Source organism: Rosa chinensis, chromosome 1 (assembly GCF_002994745.2).
Source record: "Rosa chinensis cultivar Old Blush chromosome 1, RchiOBHm-V2, whole genome shotgun sequence".
Classification (NCBI taxonomy): domain Eukaryota; kingdom Viridiplantae; phylum Streptophyta; class Magnoliopsida; order Rosales; family Rosaceae; genus Rosa; species Rosa chinensis.
Genome location: NC_037088.1, coordinates 58,113,930 through 58,134,336, shown reverse-complemented (window position 1 = coordinate 58,134,336; position 20,407 = coordinate 58,113,930).

Below are 20,407 nucleotides of genomic sequence, written 5' to 3'. Positions count from 1 at the left end.
CTGGCAGGGACAGTAAAAAGAAAAACTTGTGGCAAAAGAGAGGCATGGTTTTTTTTACTTTTTCAGTTTTTTACCTCAGGAATAGGCAATGAGTGTTTTACGAGTGGTGAAATGATTATGTGGATCTGACTTTACATAAGACCTAGCAATGCCCTTCTTCTTGTTGGGATTGATCAATCAAAAGGGCTTAGCTTAGATCATGATTTGTATAGTGACATATCATAGATTGATTCACAAGGTGTGATCAAATCAGTAGAGACTAAAGAGTAAGAGGGTGTCCGGAGCTATCTAGAAGGGGGGACACATTACTCAATGGGGTTTGATCATGGATGTGGCAAATTGGTTTGATGGGAAAGTTCATGGGGGGTGTTTGTACCTTCTTTGCTTCAGTGCTAACTACTCTGATAAGTCATAGCGACCTGATTTAGTATCTGCATTACTCCATGTTGTCAAGTGTGATTGGAGTAGAAATGGAAAAAGGAAATTCTATTATGGTGATCTAGACTACTCACTACTCTAGACAGTGATTTTGAAATGGAATTTTGGAGTTTAGGTCTTAGACCAGTTGTCACTTGTTCTGGTTGGGGCATAGGTAAAGGCAAGAGGGTAATTCTTGTACAAAATGTCTAGTACAAAAAATTGAATTATTTGTCATCTAGGTCTCAATTATTTATGATTGTTTTCCGACCATGAAGGCAATAGAAGGGCAAGAATAATAAACTGTCACTTATCTAGTAGTTATGGAAATGAAAACCTTATAAATTTTCAGTTGCTGATTATCATTTTGATTATGTTTTTTTTTTTTTTCTGTCTAAAACTAATCTTAATCTCACCAGCACCGCCACTCTTGCTTCGCTTCAATTGACCATTTATGATCTTCTTCTTTTTTTTCTTTTCTTTTTTCTTCTTTTTACTAATCTTGATCCTGACATATCTGATACAAGTGATTTTAAAGATAATGGTTATAGATTTTCATAAACGCGCATTCTGTCTTTCTATTTCCATTGCCACCGTTGCTTGGATGTTAGAAACATTAGGATTTAGGAAAGGGCAGTGGCATTTGGTAGGGTTGATGTCCTAATCTGATGTATAACAAGTAATTTATACTTCTTCTTTTTTAGTTATATTAAAAGTAGTCGAACCTGATATATTCTAATATGAATCAAATGTATCACTCTCTTTCACCACATACTAATATTAACGTTACTTTTTCGGTTTACAAAGACATCAAAACATGATATTGTTTTAAATTACATCAAGTTTAGGTATAGTTTAATACCTAATTTGTATATACACCCCAGGCCAATATGCCCATACTCTACTAAAAAAAAGCAAAATGGAGATTATGTACTAATTTTGGGAGAAAGGATAGGGTCAGATCACATGCTGCACATGGTACAGCATCGTGAAGTGGGCCCATTCCTTTGACGGTTGATTATGAGTTAAAATGATTTTGCCTTGTCCCTTTGCACACGTGTCGGTTGCCACAACGGAGTCTTTCTGTTCCCAGTCGCTCAGACCAGAAGTCCTTACCGTGCTCTACTTTTTATTGTTCAACGGTCAACATTTTCACCTAGAGAGAATCTGCAGCGTACACGTGTATCTGTAAATCAAAAGGTAATATGGATTGGGGACTTGAAATTTTTTTTTTTTTTACTGGGATGAAAAATGAAATTTGCATAAAGCTATGCAACTTTGGATTCGAATCCTTTCACATTTTAAACCAAATTCTTGCACATTTTGGAGATTCATGTTATCCATTCCAACTAAAAAATTCTGATGCTAAATTTTTACTATATTAGTAGTCTAATGTTATCAAAATGCTTTTTGCTGACATGTGAACTTGTGCTAATTTGATACACTTCGATATTCTCTTAATTATGATCGAGTTACTAACTTAGTAATTAACTTTGTTTTGTTGAACCAGTAGTTGGTGGAATAAGTTACTTGTAAAGTTGTCTCATTAGTATGTATTACCAACTTTTGTTACGAGGAACACTTTTAATCCGAGGGTCTAGGGGAAAAAAAACAAACTAAAGTTATCATATTCAATCGGGCTAGACTTCTATTCGTACCCGATTTTAGCTGAGACAATTTTAAGATAAACATTTGCACTAGTGAACCAAAGTACCAAATATTTTAATGCTCTACTTAGCTACAAAACTCATTTTGTAACACTTTAGTTTAACATAGATGACATTATTCATCGATGCTCCCCTTGATATGGAAGAAGTGAAAACATTTAACAAGTTCTTAAGGATTTTGTCTTAGATGAATTCATGAAAATCAATGTACTAGTTAGTCACAACAAAAGCATGTTCATATTGTCTAGCCTCATTGGTTTTGTTGAATGCATGCATTTAGATGTTCAATATTTCCAATTATATAAAAGCTAGGAAACTCTATTAATAATTCTAAAGCCCCCACTAATAATTGAATTTGCATTCTTGTCTGGAAATCTCATACATCATCTTTCTCATGGATAAACATGATCAACTTCTTGCTCATTACATGTCATAGACAACCAACCATTGGGAAACAACAAAATCTTCAGCTGCTTACAATTGACTAACGCAATGAACAATTCTCCAACCTAATCACTTCATTTCCACTAAAAAATGTGCGTTTTCTCCCAAACAACATAATATTCCAGAACCTGCTAGAAATCAAACACTCGTGATATTCTCACATCCCTACACTCCTCTCAAATGGGAAGTTAATTAGAGTATATACTAATCCAAATTAAGTCCTCTCCCTTTCATGAAGAAAAAGGTCTACTTTGCTTGAAAATTAGGTACTAGTATTTCACTATGATCTTGACCTCTTTTAGTACTGGTTAGCTCTGCACAGAACCTATATGCAAGAAAAATGAGGTGCATAAATATATATATATATATATATATATATATATATATATATGTAGAGCCCTCTTTTTAACATGCAGTGTTCAAGGAATAGGGAACACTTGCTATTTTATATTTCTGGGTTTCTTTTTCTTCCATTCATCCATTGGATTCAATGGGTATCTATCTTTCTGTTGCTTTCCCATTAGCTTGACTGGTAAGAGCTATATATAGTTTTGTTAAATGCAAAATGCATGCAGCCGCTAAAAAAATATTTAGGGTTTAATAATAATGCAGTCATATATATGAGTCATCTCTACCTCATGAGTAAGAGCATCTAGAAGCTAAATGAGGCATCTAGGATCATGGGTAGTAGTCCATTTTTAGAATCAATTAAGCGTAATTAATCAAGCTTTGCTATTTAATTGCTTAGTTAGAGGTTGTTGCCCTTTCCTGTTGTTCTTTTTCAAACTTGAGGTTTAGGACCACTAAGAATAATGATTCTACTAACAGAGACATATGTATAAACATATATACATGTAGCAGCTTATCAGTTTTGCTACTTTGGCCATGGAAATTATTAGAAGAGGTGTTTGATGATATTGCTAGAGAGGTGTACTGAGAAATGAAGGATTAGAATTAGAAAGAGCCCAGAAATCAATGAGTGAAATTTTGACACAGATAACACAGAGCTCTAGCTAGCTGCTGCAAATTTAATATCATGCAGCAGCTACAAAATTATTAAAGGGGTATGTTGATGGGAGGGATGACATTAACCCTCAAAATAAAGTGGGGTCCTTATGGTTACTATTTATGCATAGCTCGTTATTAATTATTTGGGGGTGAAATTTGATGAGTACTTTATGACCGGTCAAGAAAAATTGAAGTCCAGCTGCACACTGAAGAAACAGTTCAATTATGCTAATCAGATACCACATGGAGAGCCCTAAAAGACATTTTAATTTAGAAATATGGAGGAGGAATCTGTGATTTGATTTGATTGAGGGAGTGGTAAACTGCTGCCTCAAAATTAATGCTGCAAAATCAATAAGCTGTCCAACAATATCCCTAGTGCTAGTTGTAGCCATGCAGATACTATATACCTATATTTCATGACCCTTAACCTTCAAAAATTCTATTAGAGCAAGTGCACCCGTAGTCAAGAAAATGTAAAGTCGAGAAGTCAAGAATTCGACCAGTCAAGTTACTATTCACTGCCACTGGACATGGGTTTCCACCCGTTTTTTTTCTTAACCGGTCAAGACTGTTTATTATTATATTTTTTAACTGTTCATTGAAAATAATTTTTTTGGGTGTGAGATGTTAGGAAAAATTTTAGGGGGGTCTCGAAAATCGACTTTTTATACATACATAATTTGGGAAAACTTCCTTCATGAAAGTTATAGAGATCATCGATACGAGTTCGTGCATATGTAGAATGCAAAAATCAGAGTTCGTATGAATTAGTTATAAATTTTTGAAAATTTGAAAATTTTCTATAAATAACAAAAATTTCTTGTCCTTTTTTATAAGGACAGATTTTTCTTCTTTTCTTCACTTTCACCCCTAAAACTCTCTCTTCTCTCTTCTCCGAGTCTCCTCAGACCCATCAGGTCCCGACCGACCCGACCCGAGTTTTCCGAGGCCGTCGTGCGTCCTCCGGCAGCGGACCCGGGCCATACGGGCTCGCCTCGGCCCGCTCGTCCTCCCCACAGTGGTGCCTCACCTCACCACTCAGGCCAGAAGGAGATCGAAGGCCTCCCACAGCCGTGCGACATGACCCGGCCGAAAGTCCAGTTTTCCGGCATCCTCTCGGCGACTGGGCGACAAAATCCTGCTGCAGGTCGGCCACGTGGTGCTTCTGGATTGGTTCGTGTCTTCCACCCTTGGATTTAGCCGCGTCTGTCTCTTCGCAGCTTCCTGATGTCACCCACGTTCTGTGGTTGGCCGAGCTGGCAGCTCCATGACCTTGGGCAAGAAAATAGTCATCGGCTTAAACCTTTTTTTTACCTCAGTCATGCAAAGCCAAAGTTTGGCTGGTCAAACAAAGCCCGGTGGAAGGTTCTTTCTCTCCATTCCCGGTCACCACATCATCATTCCCTCACTTTGCCCGGGCAAAGTCATACCGGTAGACTTGCTCTTAGAGCAAGTGCACCGGTCTTGCTTTGCCCGGGCAAAAGGGGAGAATGATGATGTGGTGACCAGCCATGGAGAAAAAACAACTTCCACTGGTGAAAGTTTGCCCAGCCATAAGTTGGCTTTTGATGACAGAGGGCAGAAAAAAAGGCAAGCTGCTGACTAAATTCTTGACCGGGTAGAGATGCTGCCAGAAAGCAGAACGTGGCTGCACAATAGGAGGCGTCAGATGAACAGTAAAAAGCTGGGTAACGGTCATGCAATCCCAGCCTTCCATTTCAATTAAAGATCTGATGAACAGTGAAAGATGAACAATCTTGACCGGTCAAGAAAAAAAACGCGTGTAAAACCATGTCCAGTGACAGTGAATAGTAACTTGACTGGTCAAATTCTTGACTTCTCGACTTTGACTTTTCTTGACTACAGGTGCACTTGCTCTTATGGACCAAGGTATAGGTGGACCAAAGGCAAAATGGAGGGTAAAATAAAATCCGTTTAAGAAAAGATCCTCTTTCCCAGTTTCAATATCCTGATCCCACTTGATAAAATGATTTAATGGAGGAACTGATAATTCTATTAATGAATTTCATTATTGTTGTAGTAAATAGGTAAAATGTCTATATCATGGAGTATGCACTTAAGAAGTGGAGAATGTGTGGTTTGTATGGAATGCACATTGAGAGGTAGAGAAATTGTGTAGCAAATATACTAATGTATGTAGGGCAAATTTACACTACTTTGTAACCCTATATAAACCCCCTCAATATGAGAAGAAGACTCACCAATTCACTCTTCAGTTTCTCTGAAACACGTTATCAGCACGAAATTGCTCTAGAATTAGAATCGAAATCGATTAGAGTAGTGAAAGTTCATGATCCGAACTTGGTCATTTTACCAACCTTACAAGAAACCCCCAAATCCTATCACATATCAAAGCCCTTGATCCCAGAAGCTCAGAACCGGTTTCAGAACCCCCAGAACCGGCCGGAAACCTGCCGAACCGGCTGCCGGAAGTTCTGAACCGCTGTCAGAGTGCTGCCGAGCCCCTGCCGAGTGCTGCCGAGCCCCTGCCGAAGTGCTGCCGACAGCCCCTGCCTACCCCCTGCAGACCCCCTGCGCAGCAGCTGCCGAGTATCTGCCGAGCCCCTGCCTACCCCCTGCCTACCCCCTGCGCAGCAGCTGCCGAGCATCTGCCGAGGCCCTGCGCAGCAGCTGCCGAGCACCTGCCGAGCCATCTGCCGAGCACCTGCCGAGCAGCCTGCCTAGCACCTGCGCAGCAGCTGCCGAGCTGCTGCCGAGCAGCTGTCGACACATCTGTCGAGCGACTTTCCGGACACTTTTCCGGCGACTTTCGGGACATTTTTCCGGCGACTTTCCGGACATTTTTCCGGCGACTTTTCGGACACTTTTCCGACACTTTTCCGGCGACTTTCGGGACATTTTTCCGGCGACTTTCGGACACTTTTCCGGCGACTTTCGGGACATTTTTCCGGCGACTTTCGGACACTTTTCCGGCGACTTTCCGGACACTTTTTCCGGTCAATTCTTAAGGTAAACTTTTCTAAAAGTTCCCGTTTTTGAAGTTTTTATTACTTTTCTCTTCTTTTCACGGGGACTTCCAACATCCCTTATTCTACCCCCCTTTCTTCTTCATAGGGGAGACCAAAAAAGGCCGAACTGTGGGGGTTCGTGCTCACTCCAAGCTTGGAGCTTGTAGAGTCCTCCAAACTTAGAATTTGTTGAGAAGAAAACAATCGACCACATACATCATTGTTTCGATTTAATCCAAAACCCCTCTTGGAATCAAGATTTTCTTGGAAGCGACTACGCTCAGAAAATCCCTAATTTCTTGAAAGCGATTACGCTCAGAAAGTTTATAGTTTTTCGTGGTAGCCTTTTTCGCTCCGAAACTAACCCTATTTTCTTGTTGTTCTTCAGGATGAGTAACCTGAACAAGTTGAGCTTCAACCCACTAGGGACAACAGGCGCAGGATACCACAGGTGGATCCGTGATATGCGCCAGCATCTTAAGGCTGATGGGATCCTGAGTACGATCCAAGAGCCAAGTCAGGACGTGCTTACTCCTCAACAAGCTCTTGCTTTTGAAGCAAATAGAGCAAAGAGAGAGGCTAATGAAGCAAAAGCCATCATTCTCATGACAAGGCACATGAATGACGCGCTCCAAAATGAGTACCTCAATGAGGAAGACCCAAGAAAGCTATGGGTAGAACTCGAGCAGCGTTTTGGCAACGTCCGTGATTCCCTGCTTCCCGACTTAGAAGAGAGATGGCAAAGCCTCCGCTTCTGTGATTTCAAGACAGTTCTTGACTACAATTCGGAAGCACTTCGTATCAAGTCTATGATGGAATTCTGTGGACATCAAATCACTGATACGATGTTGATCGAGAAAACTCTCTCTACCTTCCCTGTCTCTGCATTAATGATAGCTAAAAACTATCGAATTGATATCAATGCTAGACGCATCACAAGATTTCATGAACTAATTGGTGTCATGAACGTAGCTGAAAAGCACGACAACATACTTGTGAAGAACTATAACTCTAGACCCGTGGGAACCAAGTCAATTCCGGAGTCTAATTATAGTCGCACCTCCAAGGGAGGACGCAAGGAGCGAAACCCTAAAAGAAGGGATAATTATGGACGTTCAGGTCCATATTCTCGCCCTAAAGAGGAAGGAAACCGCCAAGATAGGCGTACACGGAACCGTGGAGGTAAACGTGTGAAGAGAGAGCGAGGCCAAGCCTCCTGTTATGGTGGTAACACCACCAATGGAAACAACCGTTTTCAAAGTGCTCCTAAAGCACCTCGATCAAGGGAACCTGACCATAATGATGCTTGTCTCCGATGTGGACTACCTGGACATTGGGCAAGGGCATGTAAAGCATCCCAGAATGTTGCAAACGCGTACAAAATGTATCGTGAAGCAAGGGAGGCAAATTACATGGAACAAGAAGATCAAGATGGCAATCTCGATCTAAGGGTGGAAGACGACAAAAATCAAAACCCAGAAACTGGCGATTTTGATTAAGTCTTCTCATTTTCCAAGAGATGTAGGCAATCGCCACATTATCCTATAGTAGATGCCAATGGGATTAATCTTTCTTCAAAAGTAGGCGTACTCAATGTGATTGTGATGTCTAGGAAGGTTTTGAGATAATTGGTACTTAAGCGAGCCTTTGCTCCACCAACATCTCTCTACTCACCTGGTCACCTTTGCATTGGAATTACCGAAAGAAGTTAGACAACTACCATTGCTTTGCATTAACTAAGTTTATTGGATTACGCTTTCTTTGATGAAATAAATGATGATGTAATTCCGTTTGGCTTATTAATAAAAGTTGAGTTCTTTCCTTTATGACTCCCTTTTAATTACGAGCTTTTCTCTTAAGGAATGGATGAACTACAATGTCTCGCAGATAGTGCGACTACGCACACCATTCTACGACATAGGCAATTATTCTTGGAGATGTTGCCTACATATTCCACTGTGACTACGATGGCTGGGCCATCAGGTTTAGTTCAAGGACATGGAATGGCCCAATTCCTATTGCCAAATGGCACCTTGATTAAAGTCACTGAAGCTCTCTATGCTCCTAAGGCAAATCGAACCTTATTGAGTTTTAAAGATTTAAGAGCCAACGGATTCCATGCGGAAACGCATACTGAGAACGGAAAAGAGTTCATTTGCATTACCTCTAATGATTGCGGACGAAAGCGCATCTTAGAGAAACTTATGTGTCAATCTAGTGGACTTTATGTCACTACAATTCGACCAATTGAATCCAATAATGTCATAAGAGAAGATCTCTTGGATTCTGACACATATTGGCTTTGGCATGACCGACTAGGGCACCCTGGTCGTGATATGATGCTCCGTATACTAAAGACTTCACACGGACATCCATTCTTCAGAGTGAGAAGAAGCAAGAATCGAGAATTGATTCCTGGACTTAACAAGACCGCAACAATTGCAGCATCTTGTGCTGCAGCCGTCTTGGGGCGCCATAAGGCTGCCCAAGTCCCATGTAATGACACCAACCATGAGCATAACGCCATGATTGTTCCTCCCAATGGCTACAATGCCATAGAAGGAGATGTAGTCACACATTTTGCTTCTAATAGCGCTACAGACGCTCAGGCCCAACCAAAATCCTCATTGGTTGCTTCTAAGGCCCCTCGCTCATTTTGCAAAGCCTGTTCCTTCGGGAAATTAGGACCGAGACCGTCCTACGCAAAGGATCCTAAAATACTCATTCCGTTCTTACAGAGAATCCAAGGGGATATATGTGGACCAATTCAACCATCATGCGGACCTTTCAAATACTTTATGGTATTGGTTGATGCGTCGACACGCTGGTCACATGTCGCGCTGTTGTCCACTCGAAATGCTGCTTATGCTAAACTCCTCGCCCAGATTATCCGTCTACGGGCTCACTACCCTGACCATCCAATTAAGTCAATTCGACTTGATAATGCTGGGGAGTTTACATCGAAAACATTCGATGACTATTGCATGTCACTGGGGATTGATGTAGAACATCCAGTTCCCCATGTTCATACCCAAAATGGTCTCGCAGAAGCTGCTATCAAAAGACTACAAATGATAGCACGGACATTAGTAATGCACACTAATCTTCCTGTTTCTGCTTGGGGATATGCAATATTACATGCAGCGACGCTAATTCGTCTACGACCCACTGCAACCCAATCTTACTCTGCGTTACAGCTAGTGACTGGGTACGAGCCTGATATCTCGCACTTACGCATTTTTGGGTGTACTATTTATGTGCCTATTACGCCGCCACAGCGTACTAAGATGGGTCCACAACGACGAATGAGCATTTATGTTGGATATGAATCTCCAACTATCGTCCGCTACCTTGAACCCTTGACAGGCGATCTCTTTACCGCTAGATTTGCGGATTGTCACTTTGATGAGACAGTCTTCCCATCATTAGGGGGAGATAAGAACACAAATGTTCAACAGGAACGACAGGAATTGTCGTGGTCTGTCCCCACTATGTCTCATCTCGATCCCCATACCGCACAGTCCGAACTTGAAGTGCGAAGAATAATCGAGCTCCAGAACGTAGCAGACACTCTGCCTGATGCGTTTTCTGATGTTGCTAAAGTGACGAGATCACACATACCTGCTGCAAACGTGCCTGCAAGGATTGATGTCCCGAATAATGGACATAACGCCACTCCTATAACGCCAGGAGATGGCACCATTGCTCAACATGGCAATAATGTGGCATCTATGGCTGCAGGTCCCGCAAGGAAGCGCGGTAGACCGATTGGTTCGAAGGATACTCGCCCTAGAAAAAGAGCGAATGAGGCACAAATAAATCCTTTGATCATCGATACTCAAAATCCATCCCATGAGAATGTTCCGGATTATGGTTATGTCCAAGAGACATCATTGGGGGACGCCTCAGTGTCAGAACCTATCCATGAGAACATAGAGATCTCTGTAAATTACACTAGTGTACATGGGACGTGGGAAAGAAACTCCATCATCATTGATGATGTATTCGCGTATTCAGTGGCGCGTGAGATTATTGAGACCGATGACATCGAACCACGCTCCGTTGATGAATGTCAACGTAGAGCTGATTGGCCAAAATGGAAAGATGCGATCCAGGCAGAACTTGATTCTCTAACGAAAAGAAAGGTATTTGGCAAAATTGTACCAATACCACCCAACACCAAACCAGTTGGTCACAAATGGGTATTCGTTAGAAAGCGTAATGAGAAAAACGAGATTGTAAGATACAAAGCTCGTCTCGTGGCGCAAGGCTTCTCACAACGCCCTGGAATCGACTACGAGGAGACCTACTCTCCCGTAATGGACGTTATTACGTTCCGCTACCTTGTCAGTTTGGTAGTTTCCGAAAAACTGAACATGCAGCTTATGGATGTGGTTACTGCATATCTATATGGGGATCTAGATACAGAGATATACATGAATATTCCAGATGGAATTCAACTACCCAAATCAAGTGGCTCTAATCCACGGAGCGCGTTTGCAATTAGATTGAAACGCTCACTATATGGATTAAAACAATCCGGACGGATGTGGTATAACCGTCTAAGTGACTACTTGATTGGTAAGGGATATGTCAATAACGAACTATGCCCATGTGTGTTCATAAAAAGGACAAGTTCCGGATTTTCAATAGTAGCGGTTTATGTCGATGACATGAACATAATTGGCACCCTTAAAGAGTTAAGGGAAACCGCTGAACACTTGAAATCCGAGTTTGAGATGAAAGATCTTTGGAAAACACGGTTTTGTCTCGGTTTAGAACTTGAGCACCGTAGAGATGGTATCCTGATTCATCAATCAGCTTATACCCAAAAGATGCTTAGGCGTTTCAACACTGACAAAATTAAGCCTTCAAGCACCCCAATGGTCGTCCGTAGTCTTGATCCAAAGAAGGATCCATTTCGTCCAAAAGATGACGATGAAGAAGTGCTAGAGGCAGAAGTGCCCTACCTAAGTGCAATAGGTGCATTATTGTACTTAGCACAATGCACGAGACCAGACATCTCATTCGCTGTGAACTTGCTAGCTAGATATAGCTCTGCACCAACACGACGCCATTGGACTGGTGTTAAAGATATCTTTCGATACCTAAGTAGTACGATCGATATGGGCTTGTTCTATCCCTACAGAAAGAAGATGGATTCGGACCCATCAAGTGTCAGGAACGCCACACATGGTGGATTGCGTTCCCTCTCCCCATCCCAAAACGATATAAGTGTTTTGGAAGGTTTTGCTGATGCTGGGTACCTCTCTGACCCACACAAAGGTCGCTCCCAAACTGGTTATGTTTTCACCATGGGAAAAACCGCGATATCTTGGAGGTCTACAAAGCAGACCCTAGTCGCTACCTCTTCAAATCATGCAGAGATTATTGCACTTCACGAAGCAGTTCGTGAATGTATATGGCTTCGATCCATAGTTACGCATGTTCGAAGCAATTGTGGTTTGAAGTCTACCACAGATGAGCCAACGAGCATTTATGAAGATAATGCTGCTTGCATTGAACAAATGAAGCAAGGTTACATCAAAGGCGACAACACCAAGCACATATCGCCCAAATTCTTCTACAATCAGCAACAACAGAAGCTCCTCAAGATCAAGGTGAACCAGGTTCGATCTGAGGACAATGTGGCAGACTTGTTCACTAAGTCATTGCCCAAATCCACGTTCGAGAAACATGTGGCAAGAATTGGCTTGCGGAAATTATCTGAACTCCCATGATCGTTGTCATCAGGGGAGGCACAGACATCAGGGGGAGATGTCTACATGTTCGTCTCAAAAGCGTGAAGGGTGTGTTGTGCTCTTTTCCCTTTCGACCGAGGTTATTTTTATCCCACTGGGTTTTTGTTACTCGGCAAGGTTTTTAATGAGGCAACAAGAGAAGCACCATGTTATCCAGAAACAAAATCCACACTCAACGCGCGTTGTGCTATTTTTCTCCTTCGACCAAGGTTGTTTTTCCCACAGGGTTTTATTACTTGGCAAGGTTTTTAACGAGGCAAATTAGAAGCGCACCTCCAAGACAATACTACTGACATGATATATCCAAGGGGGAGTGTTGTAGTAAATAGGTAAAATGTCTATATCATGGAGTATGCACTTAAGAAGTGGAGAATGTGTGGTTTGTATGGAATGCACATTGAGAGGTAGAGAAATTGTGTAGCAAATATACTAATGTATGTAGGGCAAATTTACACTACTTTGTAACCCTATATAAACCCCCTCAATATGAGAAGAAGACTCACCAATTCACTCTTCAGTTTCTCTGAAACAATTACATATATAATAAAAACTAATTATGTGGTTGTTACCCCCATTGGATATGGTCAAAGGTTAAGAGAAGTGTCTTCTATGGCAAGGTCCACCTGCACTAAGGCAAAAAATAAACTATTTTATCACCCAAATACCCCATTTTACCCTCCATTTTGCCTATGGTCCACCTACACCTTGGCCCATGATAGAATTTTTGCTCTTCTTGCTATCCAAGTATTGATGCACATGGATCAGCAAAAAAATTTGTGAAGGTTTTTGTTGATTGATTTTGTTGTAATGATGATTACGAAGACGATCTGTATAGAGATTCTCTATACCTCCTTGCTAAGATCAAGCATCTTCTCGAAATGGAAAATCAGACTCAATACAGATGATCACTAAGATTTGCCTCATGATCTTCAACATGTCATTAATTTTTGTTGTAAATGAGACTGGACAAAGTAATTGAGGTAACAGTAAAGAAACACCATATGTTTCATTGCATGCAGAACATGCAGAAACATATATTGAACACAAGGCTGATCAGCTTCAAGGCTCAATGCTAATTGTCTTAATTGAATGTTCTAGATCAACGACATAGACTATATATCTGTTTTAATTTCAGTCAAGTTTCAATGAAGCAGCATTTTTTCCATGCATTTCTTCTAGTTGGAAGGTTTAGTAACATGCACGCAATGCTTCCTGAAGCGTATATAACAAAACTGCACAAAACTACTTTTCATGAACCAAAAGTCAGAATCTTAAACAATTCTTAATTTGGCTCCTTTCTTCCATGCACCAGAATCAATCATTATCTCTAAATTAAAAACGAGGAGCAGCTCCGTTAAGTAATGCCCTTTCACCCAAATGAAAGGAGCATCACGTACCCCTAATAAAAGCTCTCTCATTCTAGAAGGTAAGAGTACTAATACACTATGCTATCTGAAGTGTATTGGGAGATCAAAATTCTATATGCACAGTACATCAACTTGAACAACTCAAGCAGCTAAATGAAGATTTGCATTTGAAGTGGGATCTTATTCCAGATTCACTATAATGTACTATCGGTTCTTCCGTTCTTCCACATAAACGTACTGTCGTACGTCTCTTTTATATATCATCTAGTTGAAAGATACTTTAACATGCTTCCATGTGGTTCATGTAGATGGATGATCTGATTTTGATATTTCAAACCACTAGTTTAACAGTATATGTAAGTGGTAGATAATATGGCCAAACTCACGTTAAATCACATAGCAATAGAGAGAGCAAGAGACACATTAAGAGAGTACATGATGATGCATGAAATGAGATACATTCCCCTTTCATTATCTGATTCTCCATTTCTACAAAGTTGTAGGATTATATTAGCTAAATCTTGAGATTGATTGAAACATGAATGTTGTCCTCTTCGGTCCTCTGCTATTTAGAATGATAAAACTCAGTATAATGAAGAGAAAAGTGCTTGAATATGCTTCTGGTACAGAGATTGTATTAGTATATAAAATGTGGCAAACCTTACACTTGTTTTTAGTTAAACAATTATGTATAAACTAGAGGATTAGTTTTTATATATGCTCTAAAGAGTTGATGGTCATTCAAGATTTCGACTACTGAAATCTGATACGCAAGGGCTGGTACTAGTAGCTAGATCCCTGCAAATTTATATAGCTGCTAATTGAGTTAGGATCTCACATGCTTCCATTGGAGGTATGCATGCATGTTCAAAACCCTCAGGGAATAACTACAACAGAAAAAGAGAAAACAAGAACAACCAGGAACCAAATTCATGAGTCAACTTTCTATCACCAGTTTTCAGCGGACATGAAACGTCATTCCCTATATATTTGTTCAGATCATATCTAACATTTCTTATTGATCGGCAGTTTTAAGCAAACTTGAATCAAATGAAAATGAATTATTTGAAATCTTCCCTGATGATTGAAAATAAGGTGTTAATATTTTAGTTTTGGTTCTTATTCTTGGCTGATATTCTTGAACTATTGCTTGATTATGATCATGATTACAGATTTAGAGAGAAGATCCTGTTCCCATGGGTAGTTAGTCAATTTAGAATTAGTTAAGCCCAACTGCACAAGTTTTGGATTTGATTAACGTACTAAACCACTTTTGTCCTGTTCAGTTCTTGTCCTTTCTTTCTTTCTTCTTCTTCTTATTCTTTTTTTTTTTCCTTTTTCGTATCAAGCACAAGGATCTATACCCTTCTCTTCTAAATTATGATGTGCTTACCAAGCTACCAGCCATTTGAATGGTAAAGAGGTGTCTAATTCTTGCATTGCACTACCATATATACATGACCAAATTTAAAACAAAGCTATCAATCAGCAAGCTGCAAATTTAATAATATGCAGCAGTTACAATATAAACTGCAGCCAAGCCACCCACCTTTTAGAATGGCATGTCAATGGGAGAGGGGACATGAACTATAAAAATGTTTATCAACTATTTTTTTTTAAATTTGATTATTTATTCAAGTGGAGCTTATGGAATCTATTATATGCACATGAATACCTCAGGTCCTTACCTCACTATCACCAGTCAAATCTTCTTCTCTCCAGCTGCACACAGAAACGTTTTGACAATTTAATTAAGAACATAAGGAGAGGTGGAATAATCTTTGTTTTAATTGAACCACTGCAAGTGGCCTAGTGGTTCTTGTCTAGTTGGTTGTGCTCCCCAACCTAGGTTTAAACTCTGAAGCTGTCAAAGTGGTCAGACACTGTGCTGCAATGTACAGTTGAAGCATTTCACATGCGCTGAAGGGGTTTATCTTGGGACTAGGAAGCATTTGGGTTCCCCTTGACAAAGTCAAAAAAAAAAAAAAAAATCTTTGTTTTAATTGTGGATTTGCAAGCTGTTGCCTCTTATGAAAAGCTGAAAAATCAATATCGGGTCAATAAGCTTTCTTTTTTGGTCTGAAATTCATCTATTGATAGCCAAGAGGCAAAATTTTGTGTCTTGGCTTCTTTTGTCATAGACATTGGAACTTTTGTTGTTCTATGCTTTTGGTCAATAAGCTTTCAACATTATCCCTTCTGATGTGTTTAGCCATGCAGATAATTTAAATATAAACACAGTGAATGACTTTGGGACACAGAAACAGAGAAAGTCTGCATTTTGAAGCAGCTGCAATTAGACAATCTTTTTAGGTGACTGAACAATTATTTTTCTTCTCCAAATTTGTCTATTTCTTGATTTATTTTGCTGCGAACAATGATGATCTGTATAGAGATTTTATGTAGCTTCTCGATTATGGAAATCATATGCTTAATGCAGATCAACTCCACTCAGATATGTGCCTAATGATTTTCAGCATCAATTCTAATAACTGTATTGTTGTCTGACTAAGATAGGACGAAGAAAATGAACTAATAGTAAGCAACAAAAAACTCCAATGGTTTCAGTGCAGTTTATCACTATACTAGAGAGAAAATCAGAGCAAAAAATGCAGCAAAGTGAAGTGAGCACTTTCTTTTGGGGGAACGCAACTTAGTAGGTCTCTGAATCTCTGAGCCTCAAGTGTCAAATTCTTCATCCTAATTCAATGTACTGGATCAAACAAGAACACGTTGTCTCTCTTAAGGCCACTTGCACATTGACTACTTGAATGTTTCTCAGTCTGGCTTTTCAGTGAAGCAGGAAACTTGCCTTGCTTCCCTCCAAGTGGCTATAATCCCACATGCACCTAATCCTGAACAGAGATTTCCTCCACTCATTGAATACAGAAGTACAGAGAAATTGACGATTCTCTGCATATATTGTATAAACAAACATTTATCTTCTTTTCCGGCATTGCTTTCTGCTTATTACGAACCTGCATATGTATGCATAGACGACTTTCGATGAACTAAAAGTACTTGGATTCATGTAAATCATAAACAATTAAATCTTTTGTGCACCAGAATCAATCATTAGCTCTAATTGAGAAAAGGAGGAGCAGCTCCCTTAAGTCATGCCATGTTACTTGGATGAGGGAACATCCACCCTTAATTTAAAAAACTTCATTCTATATATATGATTTTATATATGCTTGCTATCTATATTTAGGGTGTCTTTCTTTCACTTGTGATTCACGCTCATGATTAACAGGTCAAAGTTCTTATCCTACTGCAGTACAGTATCAACATGAAAAAACTCAAATAGCTTGCTAAATCAAGATTTGCATATATATTGCGGACGGATCTTATTCTACTGCAGTACAACATCAACATGAAAAAACTCTGAGTAGCTTGCTAAATCAAGATTTGCATATATATTGCGGTGGGTTCTTATTCCCAGATTCACTATGTGTTCTGTTCTTTCAGTACTGAACTGAAAGATACTATCACATGGTTCCATGTGATTTGACCACCTAGATAAATGATCTGAATAGGATTACACCAGTAAATAGCTGTATATGTACATGTTAACATGGTGAAAATCATAATTCACATAACACCAAAGTGATCACCGCTAAGAAAACATGATCATTAGATACATTCGCCATATATATCTTTAATGAAAATATTCTCTGGTTGGTTTAATTGGCAGGATTCCGAGCTAATTAGTATCAGAATCGTAATCTAATTTCCACTTCCACAAAGCAATTGTGTAACTAAATCATTTGCTTGATTGAAACATGAATGTTGTCCTATCCTATCGTTGTCCTATTAAGTTGGCTATTCAGAATAGTAGTAAAAATCAATAAGGAAAAGGTCCGTGAATGCTTCTGGTATAGGACTAATATATCTAATTTAAAAGTATAAAGAATATAATATATAAGAAAATGAAAATTGTGGTATCTAAAATAGTTTATGGTCATTCAACTTCTGCAGAGGCAAATGAGGCCAATTAGCTAGCAGAAGAAGATTTTATTCCTGATGATCAGGTCTAGTTTAATTGGTTCCATGATTAATTAATTGGCTGTTTCGTCAAGTTGAATGACTAATCAACACATGCCTCCATGTGAGCTATATACAACTTTCAAACTCCCAGGGAATAAACATAGCTCATATGACCACTACCCACATAACAATAAAAATAAGAAACAAAGGAAAACAAAACAAGAAGAACAACTACCAACCAAAAACTCAGTCAACTCTCTACCTAGCACCAGTTTTAAGGGGACATGAGACATCCTTCCCCATAATTTTGTTCAATTCTAATCAAACGAGAATAAATTAGAGCGACAGCGACAAGAAATCGTAAGATGATATTGATTGAATGTGTGCTCTAATATTTCTTAGCTAACGTATTAGAGAAGATCTAGCTAGCTTGTTCCCCTTCCCAGTTTAATCATCTTCTCCTAAGATATCATGAATATTATAGCTAGGGGTGTATAAAAGTTCTAATATTCCTCCTAATATTTGGGAATCAGATCGATCTTTGTGTTTGTGAACAGATTAAGAAGGGGATACTGCAAGATTATATGTTCACTACTTGGGTCATCATCAGAGTCCAAGGAAAAGGCCCATCTTTAAAATTCATTCATCAAAACCATGAAGCAGACTTATCTGCGTGTAGTTGTTGTTTCATGGATTGGATTTTACTTAAGGATATATGCAATTAACACAGCTGTGCTATTTAGTATTTTGATCCAATTTCTTTTCTCTTTAAGAGGTGGAATAGAATAACCTTGTCGAAGCATAATGATCATACACTGCTACTTCAGTTTAGCTCAGAAACTGAACCTTGAATTGGGTGGTTCAATTAATGTGTATACCAACTTATATATGGAACAAGTTACTGAGATCATCAACAACGAAAGTATCTTTCTCCTTTTTAGTATATAAATCAAGTATCTTCCTTTGAATCGCATGTTTATACAAGTATCCATCAGACTAAGGATGCGATTTTAAATGACCAGACTACCAAAACTAGCTAGCTAGTTTGGGGAAAAACAAAGTTTTTTTTTTTACTAAAATATTTCATTTATTTCATAAACTCGAAGCTAAAATGAGAAAGGACATAATTAAACATACAAAATAAAATAAAATACATTTTAAAACTTTATTATGTATGACCTAAAAAGAACACGATTTAAAAGCTGTTATATATGGGTGTTTGACAAACTCATTTTCTACAATAGGATAACATAAAAAAAAATATAAAAAAACTTCGTTTAGTAATAATGCTTAGGTTACTCTCTCTGAGAGGTAGGTGGAGGCCGTGGTCTTATGGCGGCGGCTCTGCAAATTGGGTTGGAGGAGATGGAATTTCCCTCTCGTCTGGTCACTGGGAGACTGAGGGTTGCGGAGTTCCTCGTAGTCGGCATCTCAAATTTAGGGGTGGTGGTGAGTTTTTGTTGCGAGGAGTTTCTCGCGGCGGATATGAGGGATATGGGTCATTCGGGATTGAGGATGGCTGGACAGGAATGGATCCGGTTAGTGGTGCTGGTTGAGAGGTCGCGCAGTGGAGAGCCGAGTGGCGATCTTCCTCGTGTGTTCGTGTTGTGCTGAGTGGCTGGGTGCTGTCAGCGAATGGTGACATAGATGATGATTGCAGCGCTGGGCTAGCAATGGCTCCACCGATCTGTGTCGGAGTAAAGATGGCTGCTGTTGGGAGCGGCGACGATGGCGGTGGGCGGTGGTGGAAGTCTTCCTCGGCTAGGGTGGCCTTAGCAAGTCTAGTTGGGCTTTGACTTCTGGGCCTAGTGCTAGGGTTTCCCTGTCTTTTGGGTCTCTGTCTGGCATATGGAGTAGTTGAGCTGCTGGGCTAGTTTATTTTAATTTTAATTACTTTTATGTAAGAATTCATTCTCCTATGGAGAATGAAGTTGTAGCTTCTCTCTAAGTTTTGTCACAAAAAATAACCAGGATGTCTTGGCCTTTTGATTCTCTAGGATGTTCGAGGTTAGATTTTGACAGGGCTTCATGATTTTTTAAAATGTTGAATTACTTAGGTAGTGACTCTTTTGACAGTCCCACAGGGATGTGTCATTATGTGTAATTTCGTTGATCAATGCAATGAGTTGACAATTCTCTAAAAAATAAAAATAAAAACAATAGGATAACATAGAGATTCTGATAAAAATAAAAAAGGAGAAATGAAATCCACACTTCCTTTTTTTTCTTTAATTGAAATCTTATAAAAAGACAAAACTAAGTTACTAAAGACAAAAATTCAAGTTACTAAAAAAGAAAACATGAAATATGATTATGAAATGGAGAATGTGAATTTCACTCTCTTATAAAAAGTTACACCCTGACAATATATAGTATCTCCAAATTGAATAAACGAAAAGTAAAAATGAAGAGGCAGATTTTCAGTTATTAAAGATTGAAGCACTGCCTCTTCAAATGCACAGGATGTATCCTGGCTCTTCATCTATCCTAGCAAACCCTTCAAATGCACAGGATGATTCAAGATACGTGCTTTAACTTGAGATTCAACAAGAGGCAATGTATTAAACATTACAACAAAAAAATAAGGAAATTCTGATCCATTCAAGCTTACATGCATGCATATATGTATGGAGAAACCAAGGAATCTATGCTCAGTTCAATCTCATAGCTACAGATCGATCTATAATGCATGGAGAAATCAAGTCCTCATGGAATGAAAGTGCAAGTAATATTCCAAAAGAGAAGTGTGAGAGATCCTTTTA